Here is a 13,104-nt window from a genome sequence, read left to right as displayed (position 1 = left end):
CTGTATTGGGCAGGAAAGGAGCTTCATGACTAGAGTGTTTGAAACAAAATATTTGCTTCCCTCATCAGGAAGAGTCATGGATACTACTATGGTCTGGACACTACTACGGTCTTAATACTAGTGTACCCCCACAATTAATATGTTAAAACCAAATCACCCAATGTGATGGTACTAGGAGATGGGGCATTTGGGAAATGATTGTCATGAGGGAAGAATGCTCATGAATGGAATTAGTGTCCTTATAAAAGAAACCCTTGGAATGTATCTAGCCCTTCCACCATATGAGAACACAGCTAGAAGTTACCATCTATGAACCAGAAAGTGGGTCCTCACCAGACACTGAATCTGTTAGCACTTTGATCTTGGACCTCCAGCCTCCAGAACTGTGAGGAATAAATTGCTTATTAATTACCCAGTTTATGGTATTTTGTTACCACAGCTCAAAAGGATGAAGACAGGTACTACTCTCTTTCTTATGTATCCCCGTTCCTGTAACATTTTTGAAAGTCCACACAACCATGTATGTACCATCTATTGAATGCTAAGTAGAACTGTTCCTTTGATACCCATTGATAAGAAGTATTCTAATTGTAGATTCAGTTCAGAATACATATACTTCGTTTCCTCCAGGCTTCTGATTGATACATTTGGCCCACAGGGACATGACAGTCAATTGAAAAAAAAAAAAAAAAATCTGAGCCCCTTCAATCTTTCTGATCTCATTCTTTATTACCAGCTGCTCATCCACAATTCCAGGCAGCATGACATTCTATGCCTTCTTCAAGTATGCCAAGTGTATTAGTCCATTTTCATGCTGCTGATGAAGATATACTTGAGACTGGGCAATTTGCAAAAGAAAAAGGTTTAATGGATTCACAGTTCCATGTGACTGGGGAGGCCTCACAATTATGGCAGAAGGTGAAAGGTACGTATTACATGGTGGCAGGCAAGAGAAAATAAGAGTTAGGTGAAAGGGATTTCCCCTTATAAAACCATCAGACCTCGTGAGACTTATTCACTACCACAAGAACAGTATGGGGAAAACTGGCCCTGTGAATCAATTATCTCCCACTGTGTCCTTCCTACAACAAGAGAGAATTATAGGAACTACAATTCAAGATGAGTTCTGGGTGCAGACACTGCCAAACTATATCACCGAGGTCACTTCAACCTCAGAGTTGTGGCGCTATTTACTCTGAAGTATTCTTACCCCTCACTGTTATGTGGTGGCTAACTTTTCACCATGTGGGTCTTAATTCAAATGTTAACACAAAGATCTTCCCACTCTTTGTAAAGATCTCCAATTAATCTCAGTCCTACAATTTTTTATTATTATTTTAATGATTGTAATGATTGTAGTTTGAATCCAATGCTGAAATTTGGCTTTCTCAGTGTTCCTATGCACTATGGACTGACGTGTTCACTTACTAACAGATGTACCTACTGAAAATCCATAGGGTCAGTACATTGGGCCATGATGTATATTCCTATTTCTTAAGATCTAGTCCAGTTCTTCTTACCAATTTCAATGGGCAACATGGAGAGAGGGAAAGAGAGGCAGAGGGAGCCAGAACCGAATGATTCTGCAGAACATCAGCAGTCACCTTTACCTACCATCCCCTTGGATAACTCACTTGTACCCTAGTTGGGGGAAAGAGTGGGTAAGGGATTTAGAAAAGCACTCTAAAAGTCTCTCTTTGGTAGTTCTCTCCTGTATGATTGCATTAATTGAAATGGTTAAATTTGAAAAAGCAAAGTAGATTATAAAGGCTAACATGACTGGCAAGTCCAGGAATAATAGAACTGGCTTCAAACTCATTATTATAAAGACTCTCCTATTAATAACAAAAGGACTCAATTTCCCTTCATGTCTTAATGCTTTGTATTTTCCGTTGGCTCTGTTGGCTGCTTTTGTAGGTTTTTATGTTATTCAGCCGTGGGTTTTATTAGTCCCAGTGCTATTGCATACTTGGAAGGAGAGGACTGTCGCTCTCTCAAAGTCCCAGCAAAATCTTATTGCATCACAATGGCTCTGACTGCTCATTTGAGCATCCCTGAACCAGTCTCTGAAGCAAGGAAACATAGGGGGAATACTGTCTCCTATAAGCACACACCCTTTCCAACAGCTGTGTTCTTGGGGGGAGTTGTAGTTGTCCAAGGTAAATTATGATATTGTGATAAAAAAAAATAGAGTAATGAATTATAGATATTTAAATCCCTATTTTTGACTACTAAAGGAGTGAAACATATTTTTTCATGAAATTATGACAAGGAAGGTAATTTATGTTTATCTTTCATCATGAAATAGAAGTGTCACATTGTTAAAATTTGAATAGGCTGGTTAGGTTCTGTTCACTTAACATTTTCAGGTCCTAAAATGAAAAAATGGAGGCTCATAGAATCTAAATATTTAAAATGAATAAACTGATTTAACTGTTAAATAACATATGTTCTGTTCTACTACCTTGAAAATATTAGTAATATTACATTAAAATATACATAGTATTTAAATAATGGCTTGTTTTACTGAAATTGCGAAGATGACTTATTATATTTTATTTTGGCTATCAAGTAACTTTCAGTTGATGAGTATCAATGTCTGAATAGAACAATAAAATATAAGACATGCATATCCTTGTTATACTTAAATAACTAATTTTTTATTGCTTTTAATTGATTAAAAGTAATAATTTGATGAATTTATTGATTTATTAATCAAAATTGATTATCAGGTGTGCATTATCAAAATTTTCATGTGAGTTTTTTTACTACTGATGTAACAATTAAATAACAAAGTCAAATAAAATTTTATAATATTTACAAAATTCAATGTTTTTAATCAAAATTAATAAAATGAATACATATAAGAGATCAAAAGTATTTATAACATATTTTGTTAAAAATGGGTTAAAAAACAGAGTTATTAAATAAAATTAAAGACAAAATCCAGTTATAGTGATGATAGCACATGTAATCAAATGTTATTAGTAAAATTTAATAATTTTTTAATTTTAAATTTTAAAATATATTTTCTAGAACAGAACTGCTGCTATATTTTTTTAAATTTAATGTCAATGTAATTGCTGATGTAAATAATTAGTATCAGGCTATCAGGCTTTATATGTTATTTTCCAAAACTACATATACAACTTCAAATAGCGTGCATGTTACCCCATTGAAAATGATCCTCACTGGCAGTGTACAACTCTTATGACTATTCAGTAACTCATAAATTCCTCTTTCTGGGTCCAATTGCAGTACTCATAAGGGTATCTTTTAAAATAAAACATGTGCAAAAATATTGCAAATTCATAAAATATTATCATTTAACTCTAAGTTAGAACTGTTATTCACAAACATGTTCCATACTCTGGGTTGACCTCAGCCTTCATGCTTTCTGAACTTGCCAAAGTAATCACTTTAAACTCTCATTCATTATTGCCTGCATTAAGCTCTGTAGTTTGTGTCTTACTCAGATCAGGGTTTATAACAGATGCTTTTTAAAATGCCAATGCAGTTTTCAGCCACAATCACTGAGGCAGGGTTTAAATTCAACATCTGGCACTATATGTCAGCACCTGAGGTAAATAACACTCTTAGTGATGTACTTGTCTGGCCCAATGAATGTGTTCATTTGAAACTGTCATTGGTAGATGCCATGATTTATTATAGCCTGTGCTTCTTCAAAATATTCTACCAGCCTTTGTTCAATAGAATATGTAGACTAATAACAATGCTAGCTTTTCCAACACTGTCTTCTCTGCTATTTGGGTACTGGAAGGAGAAAGTAGAATACAAAGACTTGAGTAATGAAATAGAGAATGACGCAAGAATGCTAGTCATTTACTGACAGAGAGAGATAAAACAGCAATCAAGAAATAAGAAATAAGCAGCTAATGGCTGCTACCACTGCTTCTAAACTTCCTATTTGTTTGTTTTAATGCAGACCAAATCACTGGGGCTTACCTAACTGACAGGCTTATTAACCACTTTTACTATCAATACTCATGTGAAACATGTATCTGAGTTTTTATAGAATATGATTTCCAGAAGTAATTGAAATAAGAAAATGACTACTTTCAGCAACATGATTGATAGAACAGAATGCAGTCAAATGAACCAGTATATTCTCAGAATAAAGAAAATGAAACTTATCTTCAGGATAACCAAATAGAAATAAGTTAGAATTGTCTAATTATTAACAGCATATAGGCATCCTTTTTGTTTTTGAAAGAACACTATATTTAAGGTATCTAAGTGATTTGTAATATTTTGATTGTGTCATAGTGAATGAATAAAATTCAAATAGATGTTTAACTAGACCAATATGTTAAAAAATAAAATTTACCCTTCATAGTAAAATCATTACAACTTATATACAGAATATGTGATTTTATTAGTGGCCCAACTATTTGATATATTAAAATATGATACTTATTTATTCATCTCTTTGCCTCATACTTTTTAGGTAGCTCTTTTTAAAAACTATTTCAGAAGCTAAACTTTCTTCTTGGTTAAGTATTTCCTTGTGTAATAACAAACTCTCTGTAGTAGTATCGTGACTATGCTTCCAGGTTAGTCAATAAAGGAAACTCGGAAAATATGCAAAAATTAGTTTCTTATTAAATTATATTTTAGTTACAAAAAGTATTGGACAGAAATATCAACTATAAACATGAATTGGCAGAATTTGTACCAACAAATTAATAAAATTACTAATATGTACCATTAACTTGAGGTATGTTGAATGAAAAACAAAATATGTTTTTTACTTCTACATTGTGTATGGTTATACATGCCAAATGAGCAGAAAGTTGGCATGAAAATATTATGTAATACACACACACATACACAAACACACACACACACACACACAGGCTCTTGTTATGTTAGTTATCAGTGGAAGATCAAATAATCTTGTTTCATTGACAGTATGATGAACCATCAAACATGAATCAGGCTTTTCCAGCAATAATGTCTTTCTAACTTATTGACTTAACTATGCTTAAATATGACTGGTTTATTTCATTTTTCACAGTTTTCATCTGATATGAGTGTGGTTTGTTTGAGTGTGTGTGCATGTGTGTGTTAGAAATTGGTGTGAGTTTTAGTAAATCTATTTGGTATTAGTAAAGCTGAATATACTTTAAGATACATCCATGTAACTAAAGAAGTAATTTTTCCAGTCCTTGTTTTGATAGGAAAATAACATTTTTACAACTCCCTGATCCCAATTCTTCACACTTAAATCATTTTTATATTCTTGATAATATTGTGGTGAAGGCATTTTATTAATCAATGATAATCCATTAAAAGTCATTAAGGCGTATGGTCGGCTATGTTTTGTTGGAGAGGGTTCACTAGAAGTTTGAATAAATAAACTTGCTACCAGATTATTGGAAACACCAGGACCTATCTTAAATGTATTGAGTGCCTTTAATGCCAGAAGTTAGTAAAGAAAAACAAGGAGTTGTTTAAAGACTTTAGTTATTGCATGATTTCCTATAAATCCATTGCTATGCAAAGTCATTCATTCCTAGGGGAGCAATGCCTCTGAAATACACCTTTGGTTTTGAAAACAGTCCATTTTAAACTGTGCAGATTTAAACACCAAAATGCTAAACCTCAATTCCTGAGACTAATGCTCTTTTGTATAATCAAATTTATGAACAACAGATCATGATGGATTACTTTTTTAAAAATCTATAAAAGTATTTTTATATTATGTAGCTAAAAGGTAACAGTCAACAAGTTCTGAAAGCATAAAATATTTCTAAAGCTACTTACAACATATGCCTACTATGAATTACATATGTATGTGTGTGTGTGTATAATAATCTGTAATTATTTCTATAATGTCATGTTATATTAAATCTATTCAATATATATAATATAGTCAATATATATTGAATGCAACATAACATTATAGAAATAATGTTTAACAGGATATAGCATTTTCTTTTCTTTTTTTTTTTTTTTGGGGGGGGGGTTCCCTTTGTCGCCCAGGCTGGGGGGCAGGGGGGGGATCTCGGCCCACTGCAAGCTCTGACTCCCGGGTTCCCGCCATTCTCCTGCTTTAGCCTCCGGAGTAGCTGGGACTACAGGCGCCGCCACCATGACCGGGTAATTTTTGTATTTTTAATAGAGACGGGGTTTCGCCATTTTAGCCAGGATGGTCTCGATGTGCTGACCTCGTGATCTGCCCGCCTCGGCCTCCCAAAGTGCTGGGATTACAGGCGTGAGCCACCACGCCCGGCAACATTTTCTTTTTTAACCCACGTTTCTGTAGTAGAATGGCTAAGAAATAACTTGCAGTTAGCAATATAATGACATGTAGTAGTTTTAGAGATCTCAAAATCTATTTACTTGAGAAAGAATGTCCCACAAGAGAACTTAAAATATGCTACCCAGATGCACTTCCTGTTTTGGTGAGTATTTAGTGATTTTAAAGTGTCATGTGAAACAGGTGCAAATACAGATAGTAAAATTATCTACTAGAGTACAAATTATAAACTATTAAACTCTACACAAGAATGTCTTTACTAAAATAGCCCAATCATTTTGTATAGAGTCTGTTCATTTTTATCAGTCTAATATATTCTGTTGTTTCTTTTAGAGTTACACTGTTTGAGGATAGGACCCCATACTCCCTAATTCTATAAACTAAAACATAATTCCACTATTACTTCAGGGTTTTCAGGATAATATTTTGTATATGATGTTGTGTCAATCTTTCCTTCAAAGTCACTGTCTGGGAAACCTTACAGAACTGAGTGGAAGCTGATGTCACCACTGCATAACCTTTTGCAAGACCTGTCCAGTAAAAAACTGAAAGACTGAGGCACCAGAAACATCCACAATAGTAGAGTCAAGAGACAAGTCAAGCACAAATAATACTTGACAGAGACCTGAAAAGTATGAAATCAACAACCAAAAGCCCTGGTCATTGGAAGTAGGACACAGCTAGTTACGCACATATAAAGGGTTGGACTGCAGATGCTTGTGGAAGCCTATTTTCTTTTGAATGCCATTTTGAAATTTGAATGTGTCTCAAATTTCCATTCTCATTTCCCAACATGGAAGTCATAATTACCTGTTGTAGACTCTTTTGCATCTAGGAGCTAGGCATATGATTTAGGTGCTGTCATTTGGAGGTTTCCACTAAAAATTCCAATTCAGCAGAGAGTCAAATAACCCAGTGTTATTTGTAATCAAATCCTTTCATGAAGTGAGGTGGAGACCCAGGAGTGGTAGTGATAGAAGTACTGGACACAAAGCCCCATGTTTGGTGTCCGTAATGACACAGAGAGAACACACATGTACTCCTCTGATGATACTAACTTGTACCTCTTAGAAATAAACTATCCAAGATCCTTTAATACATTTTTGGGTTAAATGAAGTAAATATATTTCCTAGTTAAAAATATTCCTTACCAGAGATATACAGATGGTAAATAAGCATACGAAAAGATGCTCAACATTTTACACCATTGGAGAAATGCACACTAAAACAACAATGAGATTCCACCCCATGTTTATTAGAATGGTCTATATCCAAAACACTAACACCAAATGCTAGTGAGGATGTAGAACAGAAAGAACAATCATTCTTCGCTGGTAAAAATGTGAAATGTAGTCATTTTGCAAGAGAGTTTGGCAGTTCCTTATAAAACTAAATAAACTCTTACCATATGATTGTACCTTGCTATTTATCCAAAGGAGTTAAAAATGTATATCCAACCTAAAATCCTGCACATGGATGTTTATAGCAGCTTTATTGATGATTGCCGAAACTTACAAGCGATCAAGATGTCATTCAATATGTGAATGGATAAACTGTGGCACAGTGGGTCAATAATAAAATATTATTCAGCACTAAAATTAAATGAGCTATCAAGCAATGAAAAGACATGGAGGAAACTTATATGCATGTTACTTAGTGAAGGAAGCCAATCTGAAAAGGCTTCATACTGTATGATTCCAAAGATATGACATTATGGAAAAGTCAAAACTATGGGAAAAGAACAGTGCTTTCCAGGAGGTGAGGGGGAAGAAGGAATAATTAGGCAGAGTACAAAGAAATTTTAGAGCAGTGAAAATACTCTGTATAATAATATAATGACAGATACATGTCTTTATACATTTGTCCAAACCCATAGAATGTGTACAACATCAAAAGTGAACCTTAATGTAAAAATAATAATGATGATGATAATAACAATAATATTGACTGAGATAGTATGATGCCATGCAAATATATACATATGTATTTGTAGAAAATATTTTTACCTTCCCTTCCAAATAAGGTAGATAAATCTGTGTTTTTTTTGGTAATAGGTTAATTTTAGAATGAAACTCACAATAAAATGCCTGTCTAATTCTGAGTCATTGAGAGTGACTACTGGTTTCTTATATCTTCCCTGATTTAAACACACACACTCTCTCTCTCTCTCTCTCTCTCTCTCTCTCTCTCTCTCTCTCTCAGAATTTGAAAACCAAGTGAAACAAAGTGGAGTTCCATGTTCCCCACCTTAAATGATAAAAGTGATCTAGGATCTCAAAAGAAGGAGAGTAAGTATTCCACAGTTTCTTGTTAAAACTCCAAATACTTTACTGTTGCTTAAAAAAACATACAATTGTGTTTGCTTCCTATCTTAATCTGTTTTGTGTTGCTGTGAAAGAATGTCTGAGACTGGGTAATTTATAACTAATAGAGGTTTATTTAGCTCACAGTTCTGCAGGCTGAGAAGATCAAGGGCATGACCCTGAGTTCTGGGAGGACTTTCATGCTGCATCACTGGATGGGAAAGAAGATCAGAAAAGAAGCAGATAAGTGAAGAGGGAAAAACCTGAAGGATGTCCTGACTGTATAACAGCACACTATCGCTGGAACTCATCCATTCCCAAGATAATCCAGTCTCGCAGCAGTGAGAACTCATTCACCATAAGAACAGCATTAAGTCAATCATGAGGGATCAGCCTCCTGTACTTACAAATCTCCCACTAGGCCGCACTAACTAACATTATCACATTGGTGTGTAATTGTATTTGAATACAAATACAATTTCTATTAAAGACACAGTTTCTTTTCTTATTGCCACATTTTCTTATTTCTAATATGTACATTTTCTCACATTTTTACGTTTCTGAAAGAAAAATCAATTAGATCAATGAATGTGTATAATACAGTCTTTATTTTTTTTCTGAAGTATCTACTGCTGTATCAATGAGTCTTCTTCCTATCTTAAAAACAGGAAAATAACAATTTGAATAATAAGCTATTCTATTGATAACAATGAAAAAATGATAGAATATGTAAATCGTATTTATAATCATGTTACCAAATGTCAACATTAATTGACAATGCTGACATACGTATGAATTAAAGTCCCCAAGTGGAATTGCAGCACTTTCCATGTCACAGCAGATTAAAGATGCTGTCTTCTCTGAAACCGTAATATACTCACAGAACATGGGGTTATTCAACACTTTGATTTTGCAAAGTACTCTGTCTGAGAGCTCTATTGAACAAGAACAAGCCATTTCCAATATTTGCTATGCAATTTAATCTTTTTTAAAAAACAGTTTATATGCCACGTTAATAAATGAATTATAAACAGCCTTATATTTATTTAAAAATTAATACAAAACTTTCAGTTTATGTTTTACTATATGGTGGGATACCAGTGTCAAAAACAATTTTTAATGGGAGAGGAACTGGTTTTGCGATTGTCTGGCTGGATTTTGAATACGAATACAATTTATATTAATTGTATTGTTATTTTTATTATCATTAAACATCACACATTTAAAATTAAAAAGAAATAAATCCTCTTTAGCTAATAACATAACTGGAGGTCCAAACTGTTACTATACTATGCTTCATTTAAGTTAATATACTATGTTTTATTTATGTTACCATACTGTTTCATTTATGTTATGATACTATGTTTCATCTATGTTATACTATGTTCATTTTTTCTCTTAAGTAGACTAATTTAATATTACTGATTTAATTCCTACTTATGCTCTGAATTTGTTTTTTATACTTAGTTATTTTTACATTGTTTCTAATAAAATCTAATCTAATGGGCATGGAAAGTTAAATTTAGTCTTACTATGTTAAGATCACTTAGCTTTCTTGCCCCACAAGATACTGCATATGATTGGCATGGAGGTTGTGTGTGTTTCAGTGCCATCCAAAGAGAACCCTTGCTGCCTACACTCAGCAGAGGTGGGTGACCTCCATGACATTACACTTTGTATTGGTTGCCTAGGGATGCTGTGGCAAAGTATGATAAACTTACTGGCTTAAGCAACAGAAATGTATTGTTTCACAGTTCTGGAGGCTAGAAGCCTGAGGCCAAGATATTGGTAGGGACATCCTCTATTTCAAGGCACTAGGAAAACATCTGTTCCAGTTCTTCCTCCTTGCTTTTTGTGGTATGCTGGCAGTCTGGCATTCCTTGGCTTTTAAATGCATTACCCTGGCCAGGCACAGAGGCTCACACCCGTAATCCCAGCACTTTGGGAGGCCGAGGCGGGCTGATCTCCTGAGGTCAGGAGTTCGAGACCAGCCTGGTCAACATGGTGAAACTCCATCACTACTAAAAATACAGAAATCAGTGAGCTGTGGTGGTGTGTGCCTGTAATCCCAGCTACCCAGGAGGCTGAGGCAGGAGAATCGCTGGAACCCAGGAGGCAGAGGCTGCAGTGAGCCGAGATCGTGCCACTGCACTCCAGCCTGGGTGACATGGCAAGACTCTGTCAAAAACAAAACAAAACAAAACAAAAACCCACATTACCCTGATTTCTGATTTCTGCTTTGTGTTGATGTGGCATCCTCTCTATAAACATTGTGTTTATAAGGACACTAGTCATATAGTCTCACACTAATGGCCTTGACAATTACATGTACAATGGTCCTATTTCAAAACAAGGTCACATTATGAGTTACTTGGGATTTGAATGTCAATATTTGGAGGACGCAATTCAGCCTAGAACACACTTCCAGAAAGTAGGCTGTGGCACTTTCTTATTCACTTTATAGATTCTAAGCCTTATTTTCTCCTGGCATTCTTAGAAATTGTATTTGCTTACAAAATGTTGAAGGCTCTAGCCAATGGATGACAAAGACTTGCTTTTTTTTTCTGATACAAAAGAATTAAGGAAAAAAAACTTTAAAATAAGAATGATTTCTAATTATATCAGTTTCTTAATGTCCTTTTTAAGGTTTCTTGTGCCTGTAGGTGACATTGGAGAGCATTGGGAAGACCGTGGTGTTAGGTGCAATACAGATAATTGATGATGAAGGAGTTTGAAAATTACCTATAAATGTAAAATTACTCTCACTAGTTTTGTTGGAAGAAAAGTCTTATTGTCAAAATTTTTGTTATTGATAAAATTTTCTGGATATCTCTAATTACCTGCAATTGTATGTCAGTCAACATCCCTTTCTATCTACATCTTAAGAAAGGTAAAATATAATTGATTCTGTACTAAGAAAAAGCAAGAACACGTAAATCTGCAATTAAAACATTTCTTCCCATGTATTTTCCCTTTTTTGTAATTTAAGCTTTTAAAAATAAAGTTTATGGTTTTCTAAGTTTAAATAACATAGCATATTTTTAGTACTTATTTAAAATTACATAATATTTAAAATGAACTGGTATAGTAGCTTTTAAAATTACAGAAACAATAGTCTAGTTCTTTCATGGAGAATGCTTTTTTTTTTCTGAAAATATTTTGCCCTGAAAACACTTCTGTGGGGCACCTAAGTGAGTACAGTTCATGTTATACAGATTGGAAAAGGCCATGCTCAAGCATCTCTTTCATTACACAGCCCATTAATCAGGAAATCGCTGCCTAGCTCTAGTTCAAGGCTTTTGATGTTAGAACGGTGTGTGTGTGTGTGGTTGGAAACATTTTTTGTCTTTTTTTTGTCTTATATTCCCTTCAAGTCTTGGTAGCCTGAACAAAACTACTTGTGCCTTTTTGAATGTAATTGTTGACAGAGGTGTGCTGCTGAATTATTATGTTCAATAAGCTCTGAAGTTTTATCAGTGCCTGTGTGTATGAATCCATACTTATCTTTGTCATACCCATGTGTCTTCTGAAGATGGTAACCGGTGAGAGTAAAACCATTGAGCAACTACCGTATCACATGACCAGCAGTGTATGTCTTTATGAAGTTAATACTCAGTATAGTGGGAGAAATAATTGGTATTTCATTCCCCTGGGTCAGTTCATTCCCTTTGTCCTGACGTAAAATTTTATTTTTGCCTTAAACCATTGTTTTATTTTTAAATCATTTGCTCATTTTCATTCCCTCTTTCGTTAATCATGAAAGGGTTTTAGATGATAAACTAATCTATTTTATAATATCAAGGGGTACATGCAGCTGGTGTGATAGAGAAAGTCATTGCTCTGTTTTATACATATAAGACTGCCATGGGGAATATAAAAAAAGACACAAATCCTACCTCTTAGACATTTCAGGTAGACAGCAACTCTGCATATTAATTCTATACCCTTGATTATTGTGTCTAATTCCCCTCATCGGTCCAATGCTAGATCATTAGCTTTAATTTATTTGTCTACAACGATACATACAAATTCTATTCGTAAAACAACTCTATGCCTTCAAGAACTTTAATTGTATTTATTGTATTATTCCTTAGGTTGAAAAATGACTGCAACTTATAAAATTATTGCATTAATTTCCTTTATGTTGGAAAGGCTAAATATAACTCACACAATTGTACCTAATAAAATATATGTAATTCCATTTTACTTGACACTGGTTTATGTAATAAAATAATTTCCAAAATAGAAGGTTAGTAAGTGGATGTTATTCATGTAGTTTGTATTTTCTTCTGGCCATTGTCTGGATAACCTATGTCATCATTAAAAATGTTCTTCATGCTTTGGAATACAATGTTTAAGAAAATTTCCTTTGGCTGCATTTTCTCATTTCTGTCACATTATTTGTTTTATACATGAATGTTTCTGAAAACATATTAAGTTCTTCTATGGTTCAAAATTCTTGTGGGCTATATGTTAAGTATACTATAGCTACAAATTAAACTGAAAAACATTGATTCC

The 13,104-nt window shown here is 34.0% G+C and overlaps 1 long non-coding RNA gene across 1 annotated transcript; it reads left to right on the top strand.

Annotated features, from left to right (window-relative positions):
- The first annotated feature begins 2,084 nt into the window (after positions 1 to 2,084).
- Positions 2,085 to 8,989, top strand: LOC108522170 (uncharacterized). Its single transcript, XR_001883393.1, has 3 exons — positions 2,085 to 2,159; positions 8,486 to 8,571; positions 8,727 to 8,989. It is a non-coding gene; the product is annotated as an uncharacterized LOC108522170 (long non-coding RNA).
- The last annotated feature ends 4,115 nt before the right edge of the window (positions 8,990 to 13,104 follow it).

Source organism: Rhinopithecus bieti, unplaced genomic scaffold (assembly GCF_001698545.2).
Source record: "Rhinopithecus bieti isolate Rb0 unplaced genomic scaffold, ASM169854v2 scaffold_63725, whole genome shotgun sequence".
Taxonomy (NCBI): domain Eukaryota; kingdom Metazoa; phylum Chordata; class Mammalia; order Primates; family Cercopithecidae; genus Rhinopithecus; species Rhinopithecus bieti.
This window is presented reverse-complemented; position numbering and strand designations above follow the sequence as displayed.